Here is a 20,048-nt window from a genome sequence, read left to right as displayed (position 1 = left end):
CAGCAATAGAGGTGGTTGTGGGATGGGGTATAGAAGTGATGGTAATCATGGTTTAGATTAGATGGTGGCATTGATGGCTGACATTGGAGATAATGTCACATTGGTGGTGTGATTGATAATGAAGATCATAAAGATGCCAAGGCTTTGCCAGCCTAGAAACACAGGCCCAAACAACCCAAGAAAGGATGACCTAGAAAGGGCAGGGTGTTGGGGGTGCAGACAGAGAGAACAAATTCTTCCAAAATGTCAGGTGCTGTTCTGTTTTAAGCTGGGTAACCCTTAGCTGAATCTGGACCCGGAGGGGTGGAAGGATCACAGGTGATAGCCCACGGAGCTTCAGAATTATACTGAAATCTGGAACAGAGAGACTTGGGGTTCCTAACACCATCAGGTCCTTTTGAGAATTCCAAGTGCCTGTAGTCAAGAGGAGTCGGCAGGTTCAAACAACAGGGAAGATGAACTTGGGGGTAGGGGCTGCATTTTTGGTCAGTAGGAGAATGATCATGAAAAAGCCCAGTGTCTTATGTCTGACCACTTATACTTCAGCTGTGTATATCTGTGAATAGTTGTTCACCATGGTCTATTTGGTGAAAATGAGTCACTTTTGAGGAATAATAATAGCTAATTTTTGTTAAGTATTACTATGGATTGTTCTAAGTGCTGCATTATACACATCATCTCGCAAGACGAAATCTACACAACAGTAGGCATTTCTATTCCCCCGTTTAACAGATGAGAAAACCCAGGTGCAGAGAGGTAATATAACTCACCCAAGGTTACACTGTTAGGAAGGGAGAATGGGAAGTGAAGTGGTCTGTGCTCTGGGTCCCACCTCCAAGTTCACCACAGTCCCCCACCCCCACAGCAAGGCTTTTGATCCAGCCCCTTGCCCAGGGGCCTCTCTTTCATCCCCTGCTACCCAAGAGAGCATTTTCCATAGGAAGGCCTGTGGCTAAGAGGGAGGAAGTAAATTTCTGTGTATCCCACCAAAGAAGCTGGGGGCACACTGGTCCGAGCATCCCCTGTATGCAGAGAAGAAAGGCTCCCGCCTCTTTCTTGGGGTTCAGTCTGTCCTCCCACACAATGGGCTCCTGCCAATGTAGTGACCACAGAGGTCCAAGATTCTGCCACAATAGAAGACTATTGTTATGACTTTGTACTCAGTCAAGCCTATGTGTAATTCTTGCTTTACCACCCTCGACTGGTAATTACTTCTCTGAGACTGGATTTTCTCACCTGTAAAATATAGACAATGTAAGCTATTTCCTTGGGCTATCAGTGAATACTTTGCGCAGCATTCAATGTGCAAAGCTCCTAGCCCAGAGCCTGGTGTGGGGTAAGTGCCTGATAAATGTCAGTCACCGTTATTGCAGCAGTATTTTAATTATCTGGAATTCAGCTCTCCTCTGTCATTCTCCTTCACATCCATGAGCAAGATTTCTGTTCTGCTTAAAGGAAAGAGGCCTACGAGAAAAGAATCAAATGGCGAAAGAAACCCAGACCCAATTTTCACAGCAGGAGTGTCAGTATTGGCCCTTGAGCTGTCTCCCTCCCCCAGAAGTTATATATCCCTGTGGCTGGATTTTTAAAAATAAACACATGCCATTTCCACAATGGAAAGTTTTCTTTTAAAAAAAAGAAAGTAAGTAAAACATTCCCCTGTCGTCTTCCTTGGCCAAAGAGAATTATGAAAGATGAATTAAGCCTTCTACACAGACGCACCAGGTTCCAGCTCTGGGCTCCACCGTGTCACGGTTCTGGCTTTGTTGGAGGCTCCTGCGGCCCCTGGAGCCCCTTCCCCAGTGCCCCTGGGAGGCCTATGGGGATCACTGTGGGAATATTGTCTTCTGTTGGAGGAGGGGTGCCCCAACTCCCCGATTTTAAGGCATTTTCTTCTCAGTGGTGCCCCCTTCAGGCAGCCAGAGCCACTGCACTTGCTAACCCTATCCGTTTATCCACAGTTCCCAACACATGGGGCAGAGGCCGCACAGCCTCCCTGCACAGAGGCCCCAGTCAGGTGAAAATATCTGTCTAAGGTCAACCAGCAAGTAAATGGCAGAACCGGGAAGAGAGGGAGGGTCCCGTTTTCTGGCCTAGGAACATTCTTCCATATTTTCCACCTTCTCCCCCTCAAAGAACACGCTCAGAAACGCTGACATCAACTTGGTGGTCTGGGTATGATGAGGAAGTGCTCATGCAGTCGGAAGCCCTGTCCGCTTGCTGTCTGCCCTCCGTGTAACTCCACGGCTCCGAGTGTCTCAAGTCTCATTGGCAAAATGGGAACAATGAGGTCGACTGACAGGCTTGTTGGGAGCCTGAAGGGCCTAGGACACAGGAAGGACTCCACACATACTTTCAAATTCAAATGCACAAAATCATTATTTTTCATGGAAGGATGTGAGGTCTTTTAATTAAATGATTGATTTACTCGGCTTTTTGGAATTTTCCAGTTTTTTTTTTTTTAATCAGTGAGCATACATTGTTTCTCTAGTAATAGAAAGTTCTTTTAATCTTAAATAAAACATAAACAAGCTGGGCACGGTGGCTCACCCCTGTAATCCTAGCACTTTGGTAGGCTGAGGTAGGTGGGTCGCCTGAGGTCGGGAGTTTGAGACCAGCCTAGCCAGCATGGTGAAAGCCCGTCTCTACTAAAAATACAAAAATTAGCTGGGCATGGTGTCAGTCACCTGTAATCCATGGTATTTGGGAAGCTGAGGCAGGAGAATCGCTTGAACCCGGGAGGCGGAGGTTGCAGTGAGCTGAGATTGCGCCACTGCATTCCAGCATGGGTGACAGAGCAAGCCTCTGTCTCAAAAACAAGCAAACAAATAAAAAACCTACACACATTAAAAAAAAAAAAAAAAAAACTGTAAACAAGAGGGTCTATGCTTCTCAACTCCTTCTCGCGCTATTCCTGTCAGTGTAGGAAAGGAAGCGATTGGGATCCGGTCTCTTACATCAGGCCTCACAAATACCACCTGCCTCAGCTGGTGCCATGGCTTGGGTTCTTGAGGAGGCAGACTCTGGGGCAGAGATTTGCATGCAGGGGATATACTGGGGAACATGGGAAGGCCTGGGCAGAGGATGAAGTTTAATTGTAATGCAGTAGCAAGAGAGGTCTCAGCCAACCCTGAGCGGGGCTTGTAGCTGGGCTGCCCTTCAGGGTTGGCCTGGATTGAGCCCAAATCTGGTTCTCTGTGTAGACACTGGCTTCTGTGTCTTCATCCCAGCACATGTCCTAGGGTGCAGGCTACCCCAGGGGGGAGAGTCTTCTGGCGTGAAGCTGATACCTTTAGCTATGTGCGAGCCATCAGCAGCTGTCACCCTGCCCCAGAGGGACTCTGGGTGGTCCATCCCAGCACCCACTATACCGAGATTCAAGTTGGCCCTGCAGGAGGCAGCAGGAGCAGAGGCTAACACTTGAAGAAAAGGCCCTCGTCCCTGCCCTCGCTCTCAAAGCTGGCCACACGTACCTGACTGCTCGCCGTCATACAGGTGGCCACAGAAACCAGGAAACAGAAACAAGGCATTTCACTGGCCGCATCTAAGCTCTTTTCTTCCCCACTCTCCCCATCAGAGCACAGACACTTCATCCATAGGGCACCTGGGGATGCAGGCACACAGCTGCCCAGCTGAGGAAGTCTAACCCTCTTGCCACAGGACAGTTAAAAGAATACTACATGTATGTCGAGCATCTTCTCAAATGCTCAGGAGCACTGGATCTCCAAAGGAAAGCTGGCCTCTCCACACCTGTGGCTCCTTCCAGGAACTCCGTGGGGAGTAGCTCTCCACCGTCTTCTGTCTGTCACACCTGGGGTAGGCATCTCTTTATTACAGCCATTTTCTCAGGCTGCTTAGACTTGGAAGCAGCTCACAAGTATTTTCAGTGAATCAGTTAGAATGCTTTGGGTTGCAAGTAATAGAAAATCTGACCCAAACTAGTTGCTGAATTGGATTTTTTGTTTTATTTTGTTTTTAGAGATGGGGTCTCACTGTGTTGCACAGGCTTGACAAACTCCTAGGTTCAAGCGATTCTCCCATCTCACTCACTCCAGTGTCTGGAACTACCTGCCTGTGCCGCCTAGGACTTCAGCCTGGCTTGCTGAATTTGACCCTGGGAGGTGTAGCCTGGAGCTGCTGACAACCATCTTACCCCAGCTTGGAGCCTGAAAATGAAGACAACTGGAAGAGAGTAGGGCTGAGAAATGGATCAAGACTGCTCCCTAGTGACAATTTGAAATCCTGGAACAAGCTGCACCTGAAGCTAGAGCTTTGCTGGACTTTTTAGGAGTATGCTCTAATCAATTCTCTTTTGGCTCAAGCCTGATAAGGTGGGTTTTCAGTCAGTGGCAACCCAAAGACTCCTACGTAGTAGGGCGGGCAGTTGACTTACCCCACCCCCACCTTGCCCGACCTAAAAACTCCTGATGTGTGTTGTGCCAAGCTCTGACTTTCAGCTAGGAAGCTGTTTTCCTGCCAAACGCTTCTGGTTGGCGGTACTGAAACATGGGGCCTGTTAAGAAAAAGCCAATTGTTCATAAGGGGTCATGCTGTCAGGCAATCTCTTCCACCTAGGCAGGAACATGGTCATTACGTGGAATGCTGGAGAAGAAGGTGCTCCAAGGGAAGGCAGGAGATATCGGCAGGCAAAGTCCCCCTTATGAAGGCATCAGCGGGGAGCTATGTATGCGTCACTCCCTGGGGAAACGGGGCCTGGCCGTTGGGAATGTTTCCCAGGAGAATGCAGGGCTCTGCTGCGCATTCCCACCCAGGCCCTTCCTCAAATGGCTAAACCGAAGGGCTTTGCTACGTATTTTTCATTCCACATACTATTTGTTCTGCCTGCCCGCCCCAACTTTGCTGGCTGCCTCAGCCAGCCAAGTTTAACCCAATAGAGACGTTCTTCTTACAGAATTCAAATTAATTCCGTAACTCGACATACCGCGTGTCAACTGTCCCACTGTGTAGCTCTGATCGTGCCCAATTCAGCAGATGTTTCTGGGCATCTTCAGCCAGGCCCAGGTTTGGTCAGGGCCCTCTGTGAGCAATGGTGTGAGTGAGAGGCAGCTCCTCCTTCTCAAAGAGCTCAGAGTTGGGGGAGGTAGGATGTGAAAGAAACAAACTATTATACAGGATGGAGAGAAGTAAGGGCAAGTGAGAATTGGGGTTGGAGCCCTGTGTTTTCAGAACTTGGAGAAAAGGGGTGTGTGGGGAGGCAGGGCTGGGAGGATTCAGGGTGAGGGTCGGCTTGGGGCTTACCCTCCAAGGGTGAGAGTTTCACTCTGGGGAGAGGGTGGAGGACTTCTAGGCTGAGGGGCAGTGGGAGCTGAGACACAGAGTGATCCAAGGCCACATGTTCGTCCCTTCTGTCGTCCGCTGGCTCTGTTTCCACTACTGGGTTTCTGCCCCTAAAACTCAAAGGGGATTGTGAAAACATCATACTCACGGGACAAACTGTTGAAACTGAGCCATCATGGTCACATTATGGTCATTATCCCTAATTAAGTTCCTGTGTTTTTGGCCAGGACTCTTCTTTCTTTGAGCCAATCTGACAAGCTCAAAGTGAAGCCAAGCATTACATGTCTTGAAGCATCGCGGTGGTTTCTGAACCAGCCTGCTACGTGAAAACCTCCTAGCAAATATTGCAGCTACCAAGTCTACCTGTCACAAATTGGCCACGTTGGATGACATTAGGCACAAGCTGTGATCGTTACCATCTCCACACTGTAGGGGGTTAGCTTTTGAGCACAAAGGATTTGAGAAGAGGGGTGAAATAAACCTGCTTCCAAAAGAGGTGAAGAGGTGGGGACATAGGAGCATGGGCTAAGCGAAGATATGGTCTAAAAAGGGGAGTGGTAGGTAAAGAGGTGAAGCAGATATAGGAGCTCTATATGAGAATGTCAAAGCTGAATATTGTATTGAAGCTGGCAGCTTTGCTGTGTGACCTGGGGCCACCACACAACTTCTCTGTTCTTTAGGAGGAATAAAAACATTAGAAGCTTTGATAGTGGGTGGTGATGAATTCGTGATCAAATACTGCATAACAAATCCCCCAAAACTTCATGGTTTAAAACAAAAATAATTATTCATTATCTCTCACAGTTTCTGTGCATCAGGAATTATTTGTGACTTGGCTGAACTTCTAGCTTGGATCACATGTGAGGCTGCAGTCAGATGTCAGTCCAGGCTATACCTATCTAAAAGCTTGACTGGGGCTTGAGGATCTGCTTCCAAGGTAGCTCAATGGCTTTTCCTGGCAAGACTCAGTTCCTCTCCATGTGGGTGTCTCCACAAGGCTTCTTGAGTATCCTCAAGACATGGCTGCTGTCTACCCCCAATGCAAGGGATCCAAGAGACCAAGGTGGAGGCTGAAATGGCTCTTATGGTCTACCGTGGATGCCACACACTCTCACTTCTGCTGTGTTCCATTGGTCACACAGGTCAGCTCTGATTTAATGTGGAAGGGGACTACCAAAGTCATAAATATCAGGATATGAAGATCACTGGAGGAGATCTTCTGCTAATTCTACTACTACCATAGTGCTCCCTCTGGCTGCACTGATGCAAGACCCTCCTGCATGTAAAATACACTCACCCCTTCCTGAGTCCCTCAGAAGTCTCATCCCATTATAGCATCAACTCAAAATCCACAATCCCATCATCTACAGCAGGCCCAGGTGTGGATAAGGCTGCTCAGGAGCAGTTCTGCAAAAAGAGTTCATCTGATAGTGAAAGGGAGCCAGGAGGGATCTGGAGTAGGGTGGGGTGGGAGGCAAAGGATGGTGGATTATCTGCAGTAGAGCATGATAGGGAGAGAGCTCACTCTCCATCGTGAGTCTGAGAGGTGAGGCATCTCGACATGGCCAGGGAGAAGGGAGCTTGAGGAACTGAAAGATGGGCTACACAGGCATTCCCAGAGCCTTTCAACTTAGTCACTGAAATACAAAAAGATCCTGATATCACTGAAACACAGAAAGATCCACTTTGTGTCTCCAAATCAATTTTCAATGAATTCATAATTTGAAGTCCTGGAGAAAGTCATCTTTTATCTAGAGGATAAAGAGGCTTGACTCCCACATGCCCCCTGTCTTTCCATCCCAGCACCCCTCACTTCTGAGCTTTCCCTCTCTCTGCTCAGATGGCCCCAGCCTAAGCCCTTGACCCTCATTTTCTGAAGAGGGTGTGGGCAGAACTCCCACCACTGTGGAAGGCCAGGGGCTCTCACCAGCCTCTGTCCTCCAACACACTCTGCTAAGGCTGACCCCTGGCTTCTGCTTCTCATTTCTTGGCTGTGACCCACACAGCTTCTAACTCTGTGAGGTCCCCATCTGCTTCCCCACCAGCCAAGGTGCTCATTGTGCAAAGGTAAGGGGAGGTGGAATGATGGGAACAACATAATGTGGTTATGAGTTCCAGTTTACCAACTCAGGAGTGCAGAAACAGGACTGTCTCTATTCTTTGCCACTCAATTTGGATTTCAAAGCCTTATTCTGCCACCATGGTAGAAATGTAATCACTGTCAATATGGAGTCTCTCTCCTTTTCCATGGTGGCATCTAACCTCCTGGAGGCTCAAGTGGCGTCCAGGCACCTGGTCTTCAGTGTCATTTGTGATGCCTGCCACTGTGCCTGTCCTTGTTCATTGGTCCCTGCAGTTTGTCCCTTTGCAGGACTCTTGCTGATCTGTTCTTCTTGTTTAGTCCCACGCTGCTCTTATGAACAATGGGGTCATTCTGTTCTTCAGGTCCATGCTAGAGTGTGGGAAAGCTCTGCAAGGCTGACTAGGGCTTTGCTGCTGAAAGTCCATGAAGCTATTTCCCTTGCCTGGGTCTCGCCACCTCCCAGTGCTCTCTGGATAATGGGACCCAGGTCTGGTCTCTTAGGTCCTCCGGTTCTCTCTGGGCCCCTCTTCTGGAAACCACCATTATCTATACTTTTGTGGCTCCTGACCTTGCTCAACTTCCCACTCCACCCCCAAGATGGGGGCTTCTTTACAAATCTGAGAGATGGAAGCATTGACTTGCTCATGTTTTCCTTCCAAATTTTGCTGGTGTGAGGATTTTCTTCTGCCTTACTGGCCCAAGACTTTTCAACTCAAAGCCAAGAGACTCCTTGCTCTTCTTTCTGGGGTCATACCTCTTTTCTGAGACAATAAGCACAGGACAGAATTTGGGTGGGGGTGAGAAGGAAAGGAGCGAAGTGTGAAAAGGAAAAATAGCAGACAGGAGACACATTGGTTAATATTTCCAAACACTAACCTCTGTCAAGTTTCCCCTGAAACTCAGACAGGACCCATGAAGGCAATGCTACTGCTAGTCACAGTAGATCCAAAATGGAAATCTGGAGCCTCTTTCTGCACATCCAAATACAGTCTTTGATCATCTATTTGACTTACACTTTGGAAGGGGTCTGGGCACAGAAATGTATTTGAGCACATGGTCTGGGGTGCTCAACCCCTCACTTGGGCAGGCTGTCAACAGCAAAAATGCCAAGGGAACCTGCCATCTGGACAGAGAATGACGAGAAGACCTGCAAGACCACCAGTCTGATCAAACCATCCTGGGGGAGGAAGAATTTCAAAAAAGTTTCCATCAATTACACACGAACATTGGGTGGCTGTGCATTGCCAGGCAAGCACTTTGGGGAGCTCAGAGGAAGGCAGGTGAGCCAGCTCATGGATGAATCTTGGGAACCAACATTGCCCTGGAGAAAATCTAGGGGAGAAGACAGCTCTGGTGAGGCGTGAGGAAATCCTGTGAGATAAGGGAGGGTGGGAGAAATGGGACATTTGTTCCAGAGGAGAGACTAAGATCTCTGAAGAGCTCCCAAGTAGGACTTAGGACTCCCTGCAGGGCCATAGGGAATCAGAGAGTCAGACAGCACTACTGAAAGAAAAGCTAAAGGATTTGAAACTGTTTGGAAATGGAAAGACTTCCTTAAAGGCAGTGAGTTCACTGTCAGTGGGATGATGAGGCAGAGGATGGATGAACTACTAATGGTGAGACAGACCCTTGGATGGGACATTGCATGAGAACTTAGAGGTCTCTGCCTTGCTAAGATGTCATGATTCTTCACAACCACTGAGTTCTGATACCTCCCACCTCATCGTTTCCATTTGGCCAACCCATACCTTGTGTTAACTCAGACAGGTGCTGTCTGAAAACATCAATGACTGAAAAATGAGTTTGCCGAGAGATGGAAAGTATACATGAGATCACAAGGGAAGGGCTTGCCCTGCTTATGAGAACAGACTGTTTCTGAACCTTCCTTCATATGTAAGCAATCACCGTGGTAATTGACAACATTGTTCACTCTCAGCTCACTACAACCTTGCCTCCTCCTCTTTCCAAGAAAATTGAGGCCATCAGGTATGAGTTCTCAATTCCCAGGCATCCTCACCATCAGGTCTTGCCCCAGCCAGACTCATCCTGCCTCCCATCCTGCAGCCTCAGAAGACAAAGTGTCTCTCTGTTCAAAGCCAACCAGCCCACCTGTGTCTTTGACCTCCAATTCTCCTGCCTCCTCCAAGATGCTAACTCATCAGTCATCTTTCCCTCTCCTGGATCTTTACCTCTCCCAGTTCACTGACTATTTCCCCTCTGCCTAAAAATATACTTGGGCTCTCACATCCAAAAAATGAGACCGTCCCCTGTTTGCCTGCAGCTTTTATCCAAATATCCCTTCTCCCCTTCTCAACCAGCCTTCTTAAAAAAAGTACTATTGACCCTTGAGCTATGTGGTGCTTAGGAGTGCTTACCCGGTGTGCAAGCAAAAATGTGCATATAACTTTGACTGCCCCTAAATTTAGCTACTAATAGCCTACAGTTGCCTAAGAGCCCTACCTAAAACATAAATGGTTGATGAACATATATTTTGTACGTTGTATTTATTATATACTGTATCTTTATAATAAAGTAAGCTAGAGAGAAGAAAATGTTAAGAAAATCATAAAGATGGGAAAATATATTTACTATTCATTAAGTGGAAGAGGATCATCATAAAGGTCTTTATCCTCATCATCTTCTTGGAGTAAGCTGAGGAGGGGGAGGAGGAGGAGGAAGAAAAAGCATGAGTCTTGCTGTCTGATGGGGGCAGAGTTGGAAGAAAATCTGCTTATAAGTGGGCCCGTGCAGTTCAAACCCATGTTGTTCAAGGGTTGCCTGTAGTCTATACCTTCAGTTTTCCACTCACCCCACGTTTACTCAAACCTCAGTCCACAGCGAACTGGTTAACTGGAGTTGCTCATAACTGTTCTGAATGTAATGACCCTGATTGACAAATCCAATGAGTATTTCTCAAAGCTTAGCTGCTGGTTCTCACTGTTAATAATAGCAGTGGGTGGGGGGATTGGGGAGGGATAGCATTAGGAGAAATACCTAATGTAGAAGACGGGGTGATAGATGCAGTAAATCACCACCATGGCACGTGTATACCTATCTAACAAACCTGCATGATCTGCACATGTACCCCAGAACTTAAAGTATATATATGTGTTGAATGCTTCTTTTCTGGAACTCCCTTCTCTGTGGCCTGTGATACCAAGCTCTTTAGGTTCACCTGATATGTCTTGCTGTCTTCTCTGTCTCCTTCAAGAGCTCTGTGATAGCTGGTTTCCAAGATGGTCCCCGAAGATGCCCAGTGCCTGGAGTTCACCTTGCATAGCCACCTCCCCTATTGTACCAGTTGGACAATGTGACCAATAGAATATGACTGAAGTGATGGTATGCCACTTCCAAGATTAGCTTATAAGAGATGGTGCGGTTTCCACTTGGTCTTTCTCTCATTCTGTCTCATGGATCACTTACTCTGGGAGAAGCCAGCTGCCCTATATTGAGGACACTCAGGCTCTCAAGTGTCTTGAGAGGCCCACTTGGCATGGAACTGAGTCTCCCAGCCAATAGCCAGTGAGGAATGAAGAACTCCAGCTAGCAGCCAGATGAGTGAGCCCTCTTGGAAGTGGAGCCTCCCACAGTTGAGGTGACTGCAGCCTCACAAGAGACCTTGAGTCAGAACCGTCCAGCTAAGCTGTGCCCAGATTCCTAAACCTCAGAAATGGTGACAAAATAAATGCTTGTGGCTTTAAACTACTAACATTTGGGGGCAACTGGTTACTAGGAACTAGTAAGACCGCCTTTTCTTGACCCTATACTTGAGGCTCCATAAATGTTGGTGAAATGTTGTCATAAGATCTCATTTCGGTGGTTCACACCTATAATCCCAGCACTTTGGGAGGCCGAAGAGGGCAGATCACCTGAGGTCAGGAGTTCAAGACCAGGGTGACCAACATGGAGCAACACTGTCTCTACTAAAAATACAAAATTAGCCTGGTATAATGGCGCATGCCTTTAGTCCCAGCTACTTGGGAGTCTGAGGCAAGAGAATAGCTTGAACCCGGGAAGCAGAGGTTGCGGTGAGCTGAGATTGTGCCATTGCACTCCAGCCTGGGCAATAAGAGCGAAATTCTATCTAAAAAAAAAAAAAAAAGATTTAATTTCTGCCAATGGAACCTGAGGGGTAGCCTGCTGGGTGTTATTGGTTTTTCGTTTTGTTTTTTAGTTGCTGTCAATAAGTTTATTGTTTTTATCTGAAAAATTCTCATAGAAAATTGTGGAAAGTACATTTTTCCCCCATTATCCTTCTTGGCCACACCTAAGGTAAGCATGGAAAATACGCCCTTCTTGGGGGCTGAGTAGTTTTCTCAAACTGTAGAATTTTGCAAGCCCAAGAGTTAAACCTGGAACAAAGGTTAAGTCTAGGCACGTGATTTTTGTTTGAGAAGGGGAAGGTGCTCTGTAACTAACTTTAAAATACAACAGTCGTCTTATCTATTTGATTCTGGACAGCTCCATACACCAATAGCCTCATTCATAGTTTTAATTTTAAACACAAGTTTAAAATTTTCTGAACCTCTCTCTTGTTCACATTGACTTCTACTTCCTTTAAGCTGATAAGTTTTGGGGCACTTTATAGTAAGTAACTTAAACCTATCAGACTTAGGTGTAGGCACATTTCCTCTAGTCTCTTTGTCTGAGTCCACATGTCTAATACAAAAGATTAATCTCTTAGTCCGTTCAGAATTTTCAGTAATGGATATGACAATGATACCATCAATTTGATCCTTACCACCAGGCTGATTTTTCTCTGGCTGTATTTCAAGTTTTCTGCTTCATCATTTGTCTTCAACATTTTGATTTGATGTACCTTAATATAGTTTTGTGTTTATCCCACCTGGAATTCATTGAGTGTCTTGAATCTATGGGTTTATAATTTGCATCAAATTTGGGAAATGTTTGGCCATTATTTTTTTCAAAGATATATTTTTTTGAGAGAGGGTCTTGCTCTGTTGCCCAAGCTGGAGTGCAGTGGCATGATCTTGGCTCACTGCAACCTCCACCTCCCAGGTTTAAGCAATTCTCCTGCCCCAGCCTCCCAAGTGGCTGGGATTCCAGGTGTGTGCCACCATGCCCAGCTAATTTTTATATTTTCAGTAGAGACGCGGTTTTGCCATGTTGACCAGGCTGATCTTGAACTCCTGACCTCAGGTGATCTGCCCACCTCAGCCTCCCAAAGTGCTGTGATTACAGGCATGAGCCATCTTGCCCAGCCTGTTATCTTTCTTTAAAGAGTGTTGAATTTTATTGCAGCAATTTATTTGAAGATTGGCTTGGTCCTTTCAAGACTTGCCTTTAAACTTAGGATGGGTCTAGAACAGCCTTCATTCTAGGTTGGAGGCTTGTTAGTTTAGCTCCACTCCTGAAATGCAGCCTTTCTGAGTTTTCCACTAAATACTCTGAGGGCTCAATGAAGTCTCTCCACTTTGGTTGGCCTGAACTGGAACATCTCCCAACTCTGAGCACAGAACATTGTTCAGCTTATAACTCCCAAATAGGTACTCTTTCTGCAATATTTGTTCTTTGTCCAACCTCCTGGAATCTCATCCTACCCGTGCACACCTAGTTTTTAGCCAAAGACTCAAAGTTCCTCCCGTTCAGTTTCTGAAGCTCTTTCTCTACATACATCTCTTCAGGATTCCGCTCTGCAAATTCCAGCTGCACAATTCTTGGTATTGTGATCTCTGTTTCCTCAAAACACTGAGGCTCCTGTGCTCTGCTCTCTTTGCTCATCCCAGAGCCTTGGTCTGCTAAATGCCTCTAGGCAAAAAGTCAGGTTGATCACGGAGTTCATCTTATTTGTTTACTTTCTCTCAGGGAACACAGTCCCATTCTGAGGGTTAGTCAATGTCTGAAAACAGCTGTTTCATATATTTTATCCAGTGTTCTACTTGTTTATGGTAGGTGACGGCTAGTCCCAGTATCTGTTATTCTATCACTGTCCACAGCAGAAGTCCTCACAGGGTAAGTCTAAATCAGCCTTAAAGTTAAAAAGCTGTTGCCTCTTCCAACCCCATAAACACTAACTAGTAGACATTTAATTCCCTTTTCAATTCTGCTTCTTAACCAGCCAATTCTTTTCTGAGCCTTTTTTTTTTCAGATGGAGTCTCGTTCTGTTGCCCGGGCTGGAGTGCAGTGGCACAATCTCAGCTCACTGCAACCTCTGCCTCCCAGGTTTAAGCTATTCTCCATCTCAGCCTCCTGAGTAGCTGGGGTTACAGGCGCCTGCCACCACGCCTGGCTAATTTTTGTGTTTTTAGTGGAGACAGGGTTTCTCCACGTTGGCCAGGCTTGTCTTGAACTCCTGACCTCATGATCCGCCTGCCTTGGCCTCCCAAAGTGTTGGGATTACAGGCGTGAGCTACCACGCCCAGCCTAAGCCTTTTTCTTTCTTGTGTCCTGCTAAACACAGCCAGACAGACATTTCATCTGTGAACAAATTGTTTTCTAGCCTCTTCCTCTGGGACTACACATCCTTCGGGTACCTCATCTGCCTTCTATGTTATCACAAGGTATGCACTTATAGATGAACTGAGATGGCAGAGCTGAAATAGGTAAAGCTCTGGGTCTCCAATATCATATTGAAATGATGAAGAAGCTACTTCCAAATGGTTGAAAATAAATAAATAAATGCTCTTATTGTTTAAGCAACCTTTGAATGTGTTCTGTTCCTTGCAGCCTACATCACCTTGATGAACACATAGCGGGGACCATCCCGTTCTGTGGTTCCAAAAGCTCGTGCCTCTCAGGTCTTGACTCCAGCCTGTATCTTCCTCCATCGGGGCAAGTCCAGATATCCACCTGGTGGCTGGCATTGCCACTGGAATTCCCACCCACAGCTTCCTCCAACTCAACATCCAAAATGGATCCTATTTTTCCCCTCCTAAACTTCCTTCACCCAGAGTTCATCTCAGTCAAGGGTAGCACCTTCCGCTTTATAACTCACGCTGTGAGTCTGGCTGTTACCCTAAAATCCTCCCTCTCTCCTCTCCTTGTATCTGAAAACCACCAAGTCCTACTATCTTAGATCCCTAAGCATTTCTCAAATGCATCCCCTTCTCTCCATTCCCCTGACCACTTCCCTAGGACAGACTCCGGACGTTTCTCTCCTACTCCCAGCCGATCCCCCAGCTTCCACGCATCCTGCATGCCGCATCCACACCAGAGCCCTTTTTAAAACACAAAATTATCTACATCTCTTTCCTGCTTTGAACCTTTCATGTTTACATGATGAAGTCCAAACTCTTTCCAAGGCTTACAGACCTCCAGGATCTGGCTTCTGCTGACCACTCCAGACCCAGCATCTGCCACTACCCATCTTCACATTACATCCCAGCAGCTCCGATTTGGGAGTGTTTTTTTGATTCATCCCGCTTTTTCTCCCCTTTGGGTCTTTCTGCATGTTGTGACTGTTACACAACTTACCTCTCTGCTGGCTCCATCTTACCCCCCAGCTTTCCTCCGGCAAGCATCTATTATTCCTCCAAAAGTATGAGCTCTCCCCTTTTCCTCCTCCTGGAAGCCATCCCTGATGACCTCACCCTCCAACCTTGTTCAGTTCCCCTCTTCTGTGCTCTGGTAATACTCCACGCATAGGGCTCTTGCTACAGTGACCACTCTGCTTGATACTCATGGGAATGTGTCTATCTCCCCCTCAGACTGAGCTCCTTAAAGGCAGACACTGAGATTGACTTAACCTTATACCCCCAGCCTCTGGCTCATGGTGGCTACCCAGTAAAATGTTTAACGACTGAATGAATCCTCAATAAATCTCTATAGCAGGTCCCCTACAGACCATTGCTGTGGAGTGCTTCGTAGTTATTCACTCAAATAAGTGGATTAACTTAAAAATAATAAAAACTGTGTTTCCACAAAATCATTTTTCCACCAGCCCTTTCCTTCAATTAGTACCATCAGGGAAGGGAGTGTATTTGTGGTGAGGTTTCCATAGCACTTCTCTCAGAAGGGGGATTGGATTTCCAGAAGCAGGAACTGGCTGTAGGAGGAAAAAATGTGGAAAGAGCATGACATGGACCTGAGAAACCTCTGAAACACGTGTCCAGGCCATGACCATCAGCAGGGACTGGAACCTCCGCGAGGGGGTGACTATGGATGTGGGCAGGGCGTGGCTGGTGTCCGATAGGCCCTTCTCACCCAGTTGCCATACTTATCAAAATTTCACCATCACAGGGGCACTGTTTTTAACCACCCATCACCCTTTCCTGTGGAACTCTTGCAAGCCAAATTTCCTGTAGAAGGAAGTCCCTCTCTCCTTCCAGGGATTGCTTTCTTCTGCCTGGAAAGCATCCACCTCCCCCTCTGTCTACCCGAAGTTTTTCTGTTCTTTCAAATGTAGATGAAATCCCTTCTCTCTCATGAAGACTCTCTGGATCTCTCTTTTACGATGGTGAATATCTCGGAAGCAGAAACCACATCTCAACCAGCATGGGCTCTGGGTACTGTTACAGAGCATGGCCTGCAGTGGGTGTTGAACGAATAACCCAAAGGTGCTCCATGCACAGCCGTTTCTCCATCCTCACATTCCGATGCTTCCGGCAATGCCCTGGTGATCACTTATGCCTTGTGAAGGTTTTTGGTTGCTCTAATGAGACATTTCTTCTGATGTGGCATTTTGACGCCTCCTGAGCATCGGCTAGGTTTCCCATCTAGGTGGAGGACTCTGAGCACGCAAAGGTTGTGCCTTAGCCTTCTTGGATTGCCCCTGTAGGTGGGAGACTGGGAGGTCTCTTGGGAAAGATGTTTCCCAGCTTGAATCAGATGGTGAGGTGAAAACTTCTAGCATATGGCCTGTAGGACACCATTTGTACACGTATCCTAGACCCTACTGGTGTTGAGGCAGACCTGCTCCTGGGCACCTAAGTGGGTAGGTGATGGGATTTTTCATCAGCCATGAGCTCAGCAAAGCCCAGTTGCACTGGAAAAGATGCCTGAGGGGTTGTTTCTCTCTGGACTTCTGTTCATAAGGGACTCAAGCAAAGTCATGGGTCAACCATTGTTGGCCTGTGCCAGAATGACAGGAGTTTTTTGCTCTTAGGTTGTCAGGTGGTGTCTCAGAGCCCATGTGGCTCCTGGACCCCCATATGTCATTTCTCAATGCGGCCTCCTGCCAAGTCAGCTCATTTGACTCTTCTTGGCCAACCTTCCCACCCTTGGGTTCCAAACTTTCCCCAGCCTCCAACCTTAGACTCTGGGGAAATCCCTCCCTATCTTAAACCCTATCTTAAATCCTCTCTTCACTTCTTTCTCCTGATGAGCTTCCTAGAAACTGAAAAACTGTTTCTTTTGCTTGTTGATAGGGAGGGCCTAATACTCAACTCTTGAATCCTCAAATGAGGGAGTGGGTATTACATCTCTTCCAGTGCAACAAAGTGAAAAGGAAAGGACAATCTAACTTCCATATCAAAGAGGCTGAATCATTTTCATGCAGTAGATTGGATGATGGGCACCGATCTTCATTGGCGTCACCAGCCAGGCATTGCCATGGCATCGTGGTGGAGCCTGTGTCTCTGCTTTTTGACTCTGGGCAGAAGGGAAAATTTACTGGCTCCTTGGGAGGCTCCCTGTGTGCCTGCTCTCCTCTTCTGCTTCTGTAGCTGCCATGAGAGGAGCATGTCCTAGCTACCTCTTTGTCCTGGCAGGATGAGAGACACAGTGTCCCTGGGAGCAGAAGATCCCTGGCTGATCCAGAGACCTGCAATGAGAAGCAGCCTGAGGCATAGCCCCTTTGCCAAACCCAGCCTGGATCAGCTGATCCACAGCCAACCTCCTTGAGAATAACGGACTGCTGTGTTAAGCCACTGAGTTTGGGATCCTTTATCATGCAGCATTATAGAGGCACTAGCAAGCAGATACACCTATCCTGCCAGAAGACCAGGGTAAAGCAGTTAGTAGGTGCGCAGCATGGGTTGAGGGCTTCGTATTTGGCTATCAGTTGAGGCTTCCTGGCAGGCATCATTAAAGAATACTAGCGTATTGGCCCTGGAAGAGCTTCTAAAGGAACACTGGCTGCAGAGACAGTCCCAGAGTGGAGCTTTGACTTGCCCCAGGCCACAAGGGGGATTGTGGCAAAGCCTACCACAGCACTCAGGGTTAGTGGCGCCTCAAAACAGTAAGCTGACCCTCCACTTCCTATGGGCCAGGCTGATGATAACCATGTCTCCCTCTGCTTCCTCCTTGGCCACACGTGCGAGGCACATGTCATCAAGCTGGAATTTTGACAAATGTTAGGTGGTGGCAAGGGAGAAGGAGCAGGAAGAAGGTTCGGCCAGAGACAAGACTCCAGATGCAAGAGGGGATGTTTTGTCAGTACCCACATTTCCCTCAGGTGCCAGATGCCCCGTGATGGAACCCCCAGCCCAGAGCCCAGGCTGCTGGCCAGCTTCCGCAGTCTCATCTTGGGAGGGAAGCTTGTGCTCAGATGCCGGAGGCACAATGAACGCCTCACCTGTCACTATTAACATCTGGCTTCCCCTCATCTCCCAGGAGCCCAGTCACAGACAGCCATGGGGATGGACCAGAGAGAGGCTGGGAAAGGAGGGGACTAGGGCTCCAGCAGGAAGCTGCTGCTCCTTGATGTTTGTGCCTCGCTGATGTCACTCCCAGCTCTAGGGCCTGGAGAGACACCTCTGCACGCTCCGGACTTCCTTGGCTCAGAGTGGAATTAGCTTCTGAGACTCTTACTGAGGGGCAGCCCATCAATCGCCCCACTGTGTTGGGAGCTGGAGAAGAGGTGGGCCTGGGATGTGTATTTAAGCGGTTTTTTGAGTCCACTCTACCAGAAACTCTGGGCAAAAGAGAGTGAAAAAGGCACCAGCTGGGGAGTCAGCAGACCTGGATTTTTGACACTAATGCTGCATTTTATTAGCAACCCATGTGACCTTTGGCAGGCTGCTTTCCATATCTGGGCGTCAGTCTTCCATTTGGTAAAATGGCCATAATGGAATAACTGTTTTAGAGAGTGCCTCCAGGCCTGATATCCAGTGGTAGTATTGGGACTGGAATATTTCCTCCATTCTGATGGGAAAACAATAGCTCTTATTTATCCAGCCCTCAATATGTGCCAGGTACTGAACTAAGCCCTTACACATGTTAGCTCTGTTCAGACTCACAGCAATTCTATGAGGGAGGTATTCTTCTTGTCCTCATTTTACAGATGAGGAGACTGAGTCTCAGCAGGGCTCAGTAACTCACTTATAGCCACGCAACTTGATGGGAAGCCAGGGTTTCAGACCAGGCTGTCGGACTCCACAGCCTGCCCTCCTAACTCTCTGCCGTGCCTCTAATGAGAAAGCTCTTTCTCTGGTCTCTTCCTTCCAAGACCCCATGCTCCTTCCAAGACCTCTTCCCTGTACACTTCCATAATTTAAAAAAAAAACCTCCAGGCTTTAGGCTAGAAGAACTCAAGATGTCTGAAAGAAATCCCTTCAACAGTGGAGATGAATGCAATCGAACCCATCATCCTCCTGTACTGGCCTCCCCCATGAGGCCAGTCCCACCCCAGTGCATGATGCTAGGAGAAATGGAAGATGGTCCCTGCTATCAGGAGGACATGCTGACAGGCTGGCTGGGAACCTAAGACTGACCCAGAGCAGTCTAGTGCCTCACCCATCTCTGGACTTCGGCCCAGCACAGGGCCTGACATGCAATAGGTGCCCAGGGAGTGCTTGTTGATTGCAGTGTGGGGATACAGAATAAGCAGCTATGGGCTATGGCTGGCAAAGGTGCAGGGTTGCTCTCTCTAGGCTGGAAACCCTTGCTTTGCACCTCTGAGCTACCATAGCTCAGGAAGCAGGGAGGCACCGACACCCCGGAGAGGAAGTGTCTCTGGGCATCCAACTCACTGATGATGAGCCACAAGTATGGGAAGAGATCTTCTCACCAGCACCACTTTCCTGGAAAACTCTCTGCTTTCTCCTTCGAGCTCAACAGGCCCTTTGAACCCATGAACCTAAATGAGGTGACCTTGAAGTCTGAAGGCCTGGGTGCTTGGAAAATGCTGCTCAGAAAGAGAGGCACAGCATGGAGAAACGGGTGGCTGTCCAAGCCCTTCTTCCTGAATCGGGCTTGGCTGTCCTTTAGGGTCAAGAAAACCCCTTTGATTTCATAGTCCAGGAATGGTGGGGACGGGGGCACAGAGACCAACCACTGTTTGGCATGATTGGCTAGAGATGGGGACACAGTATCAACCTCACCACGACTAATGAGCTGCATGACCTTTCCTGCCCATCAGGAACAGGAAGTCAGGGCCCCATGTCACTCTGGAGGCTCTGAACTCAAATGTGACAAAATAGGAGAATTGCTAAGAGAAGAAGTCAAGCATAGAGGCTGGGTGGGACTGGGACAGCTGGTTCTGAGCGGACTTGCCCTGAGAATCCCAAACACATGCCCTCGGGTGAGGCATGGAGCCTCCCTGAGCCTTGATTCCCATTCCTCTGTCCGTTGGTTTGTTCATTCATTCAATAGCAGGTGATTGGTGACCCAGACAAGGGCACGCTTGCTGTACCAATCTGGGCAGCGGCAAGGCTATAGTGTGCCCACGTGGTATTTTTCTGTGTGATCTTGGTCAAGTCATTTCCCATCTTTAAGCCCTACAACCTCCAGCCTTGCAGGGTCATAAGGCCCAGGAATCAGCCCACC

The 20,048-nt window shown here is 47.8% G+C and overlaps 1 long non-coding RNA gene across 1 annotated transcript; it reads right to left on the bottom strand.

Annotated features, from left to right (window-relative positions):
* Positions 1-1,364: 1,364 nt before the first annotated feature.
* LOC116535350 lies at positions 1,365-17,044 on the bottom strand. Its single transcript, XR_004262168.1, has 2 exons — positions 16,954-17,044; positions 1,365-1,464 (listed from the first exon to the last, which is right to left on the bottom strand). It is a non-coding gene; the product is annotated as an uncharacterized LOC116535350 (long non-coding RNA).
* Positions 17,045-20,048: the final 3,004 nt, after the last annotated feature.

This window comes from Sapajus apella, unplaced genomic scaffold, assembly GCF_009761245.1.
Source record: "Sapajus apella isolate SASKATOON/1434 unplaced genomic scaffold, GSC_monkey_1.0 scaffold94, whole genome shotgun sequence".
NCBI lineage: Eukaryota > Metazoa > Chordata > Mammalia > Primates > Cebidae > Sapajus > Sapajus apella.
The sequence above is the reverse complement of the archived record's forward strand: the minus strand, read 5'-3'. Positions and strand labels throughout refer to the sequence as shown.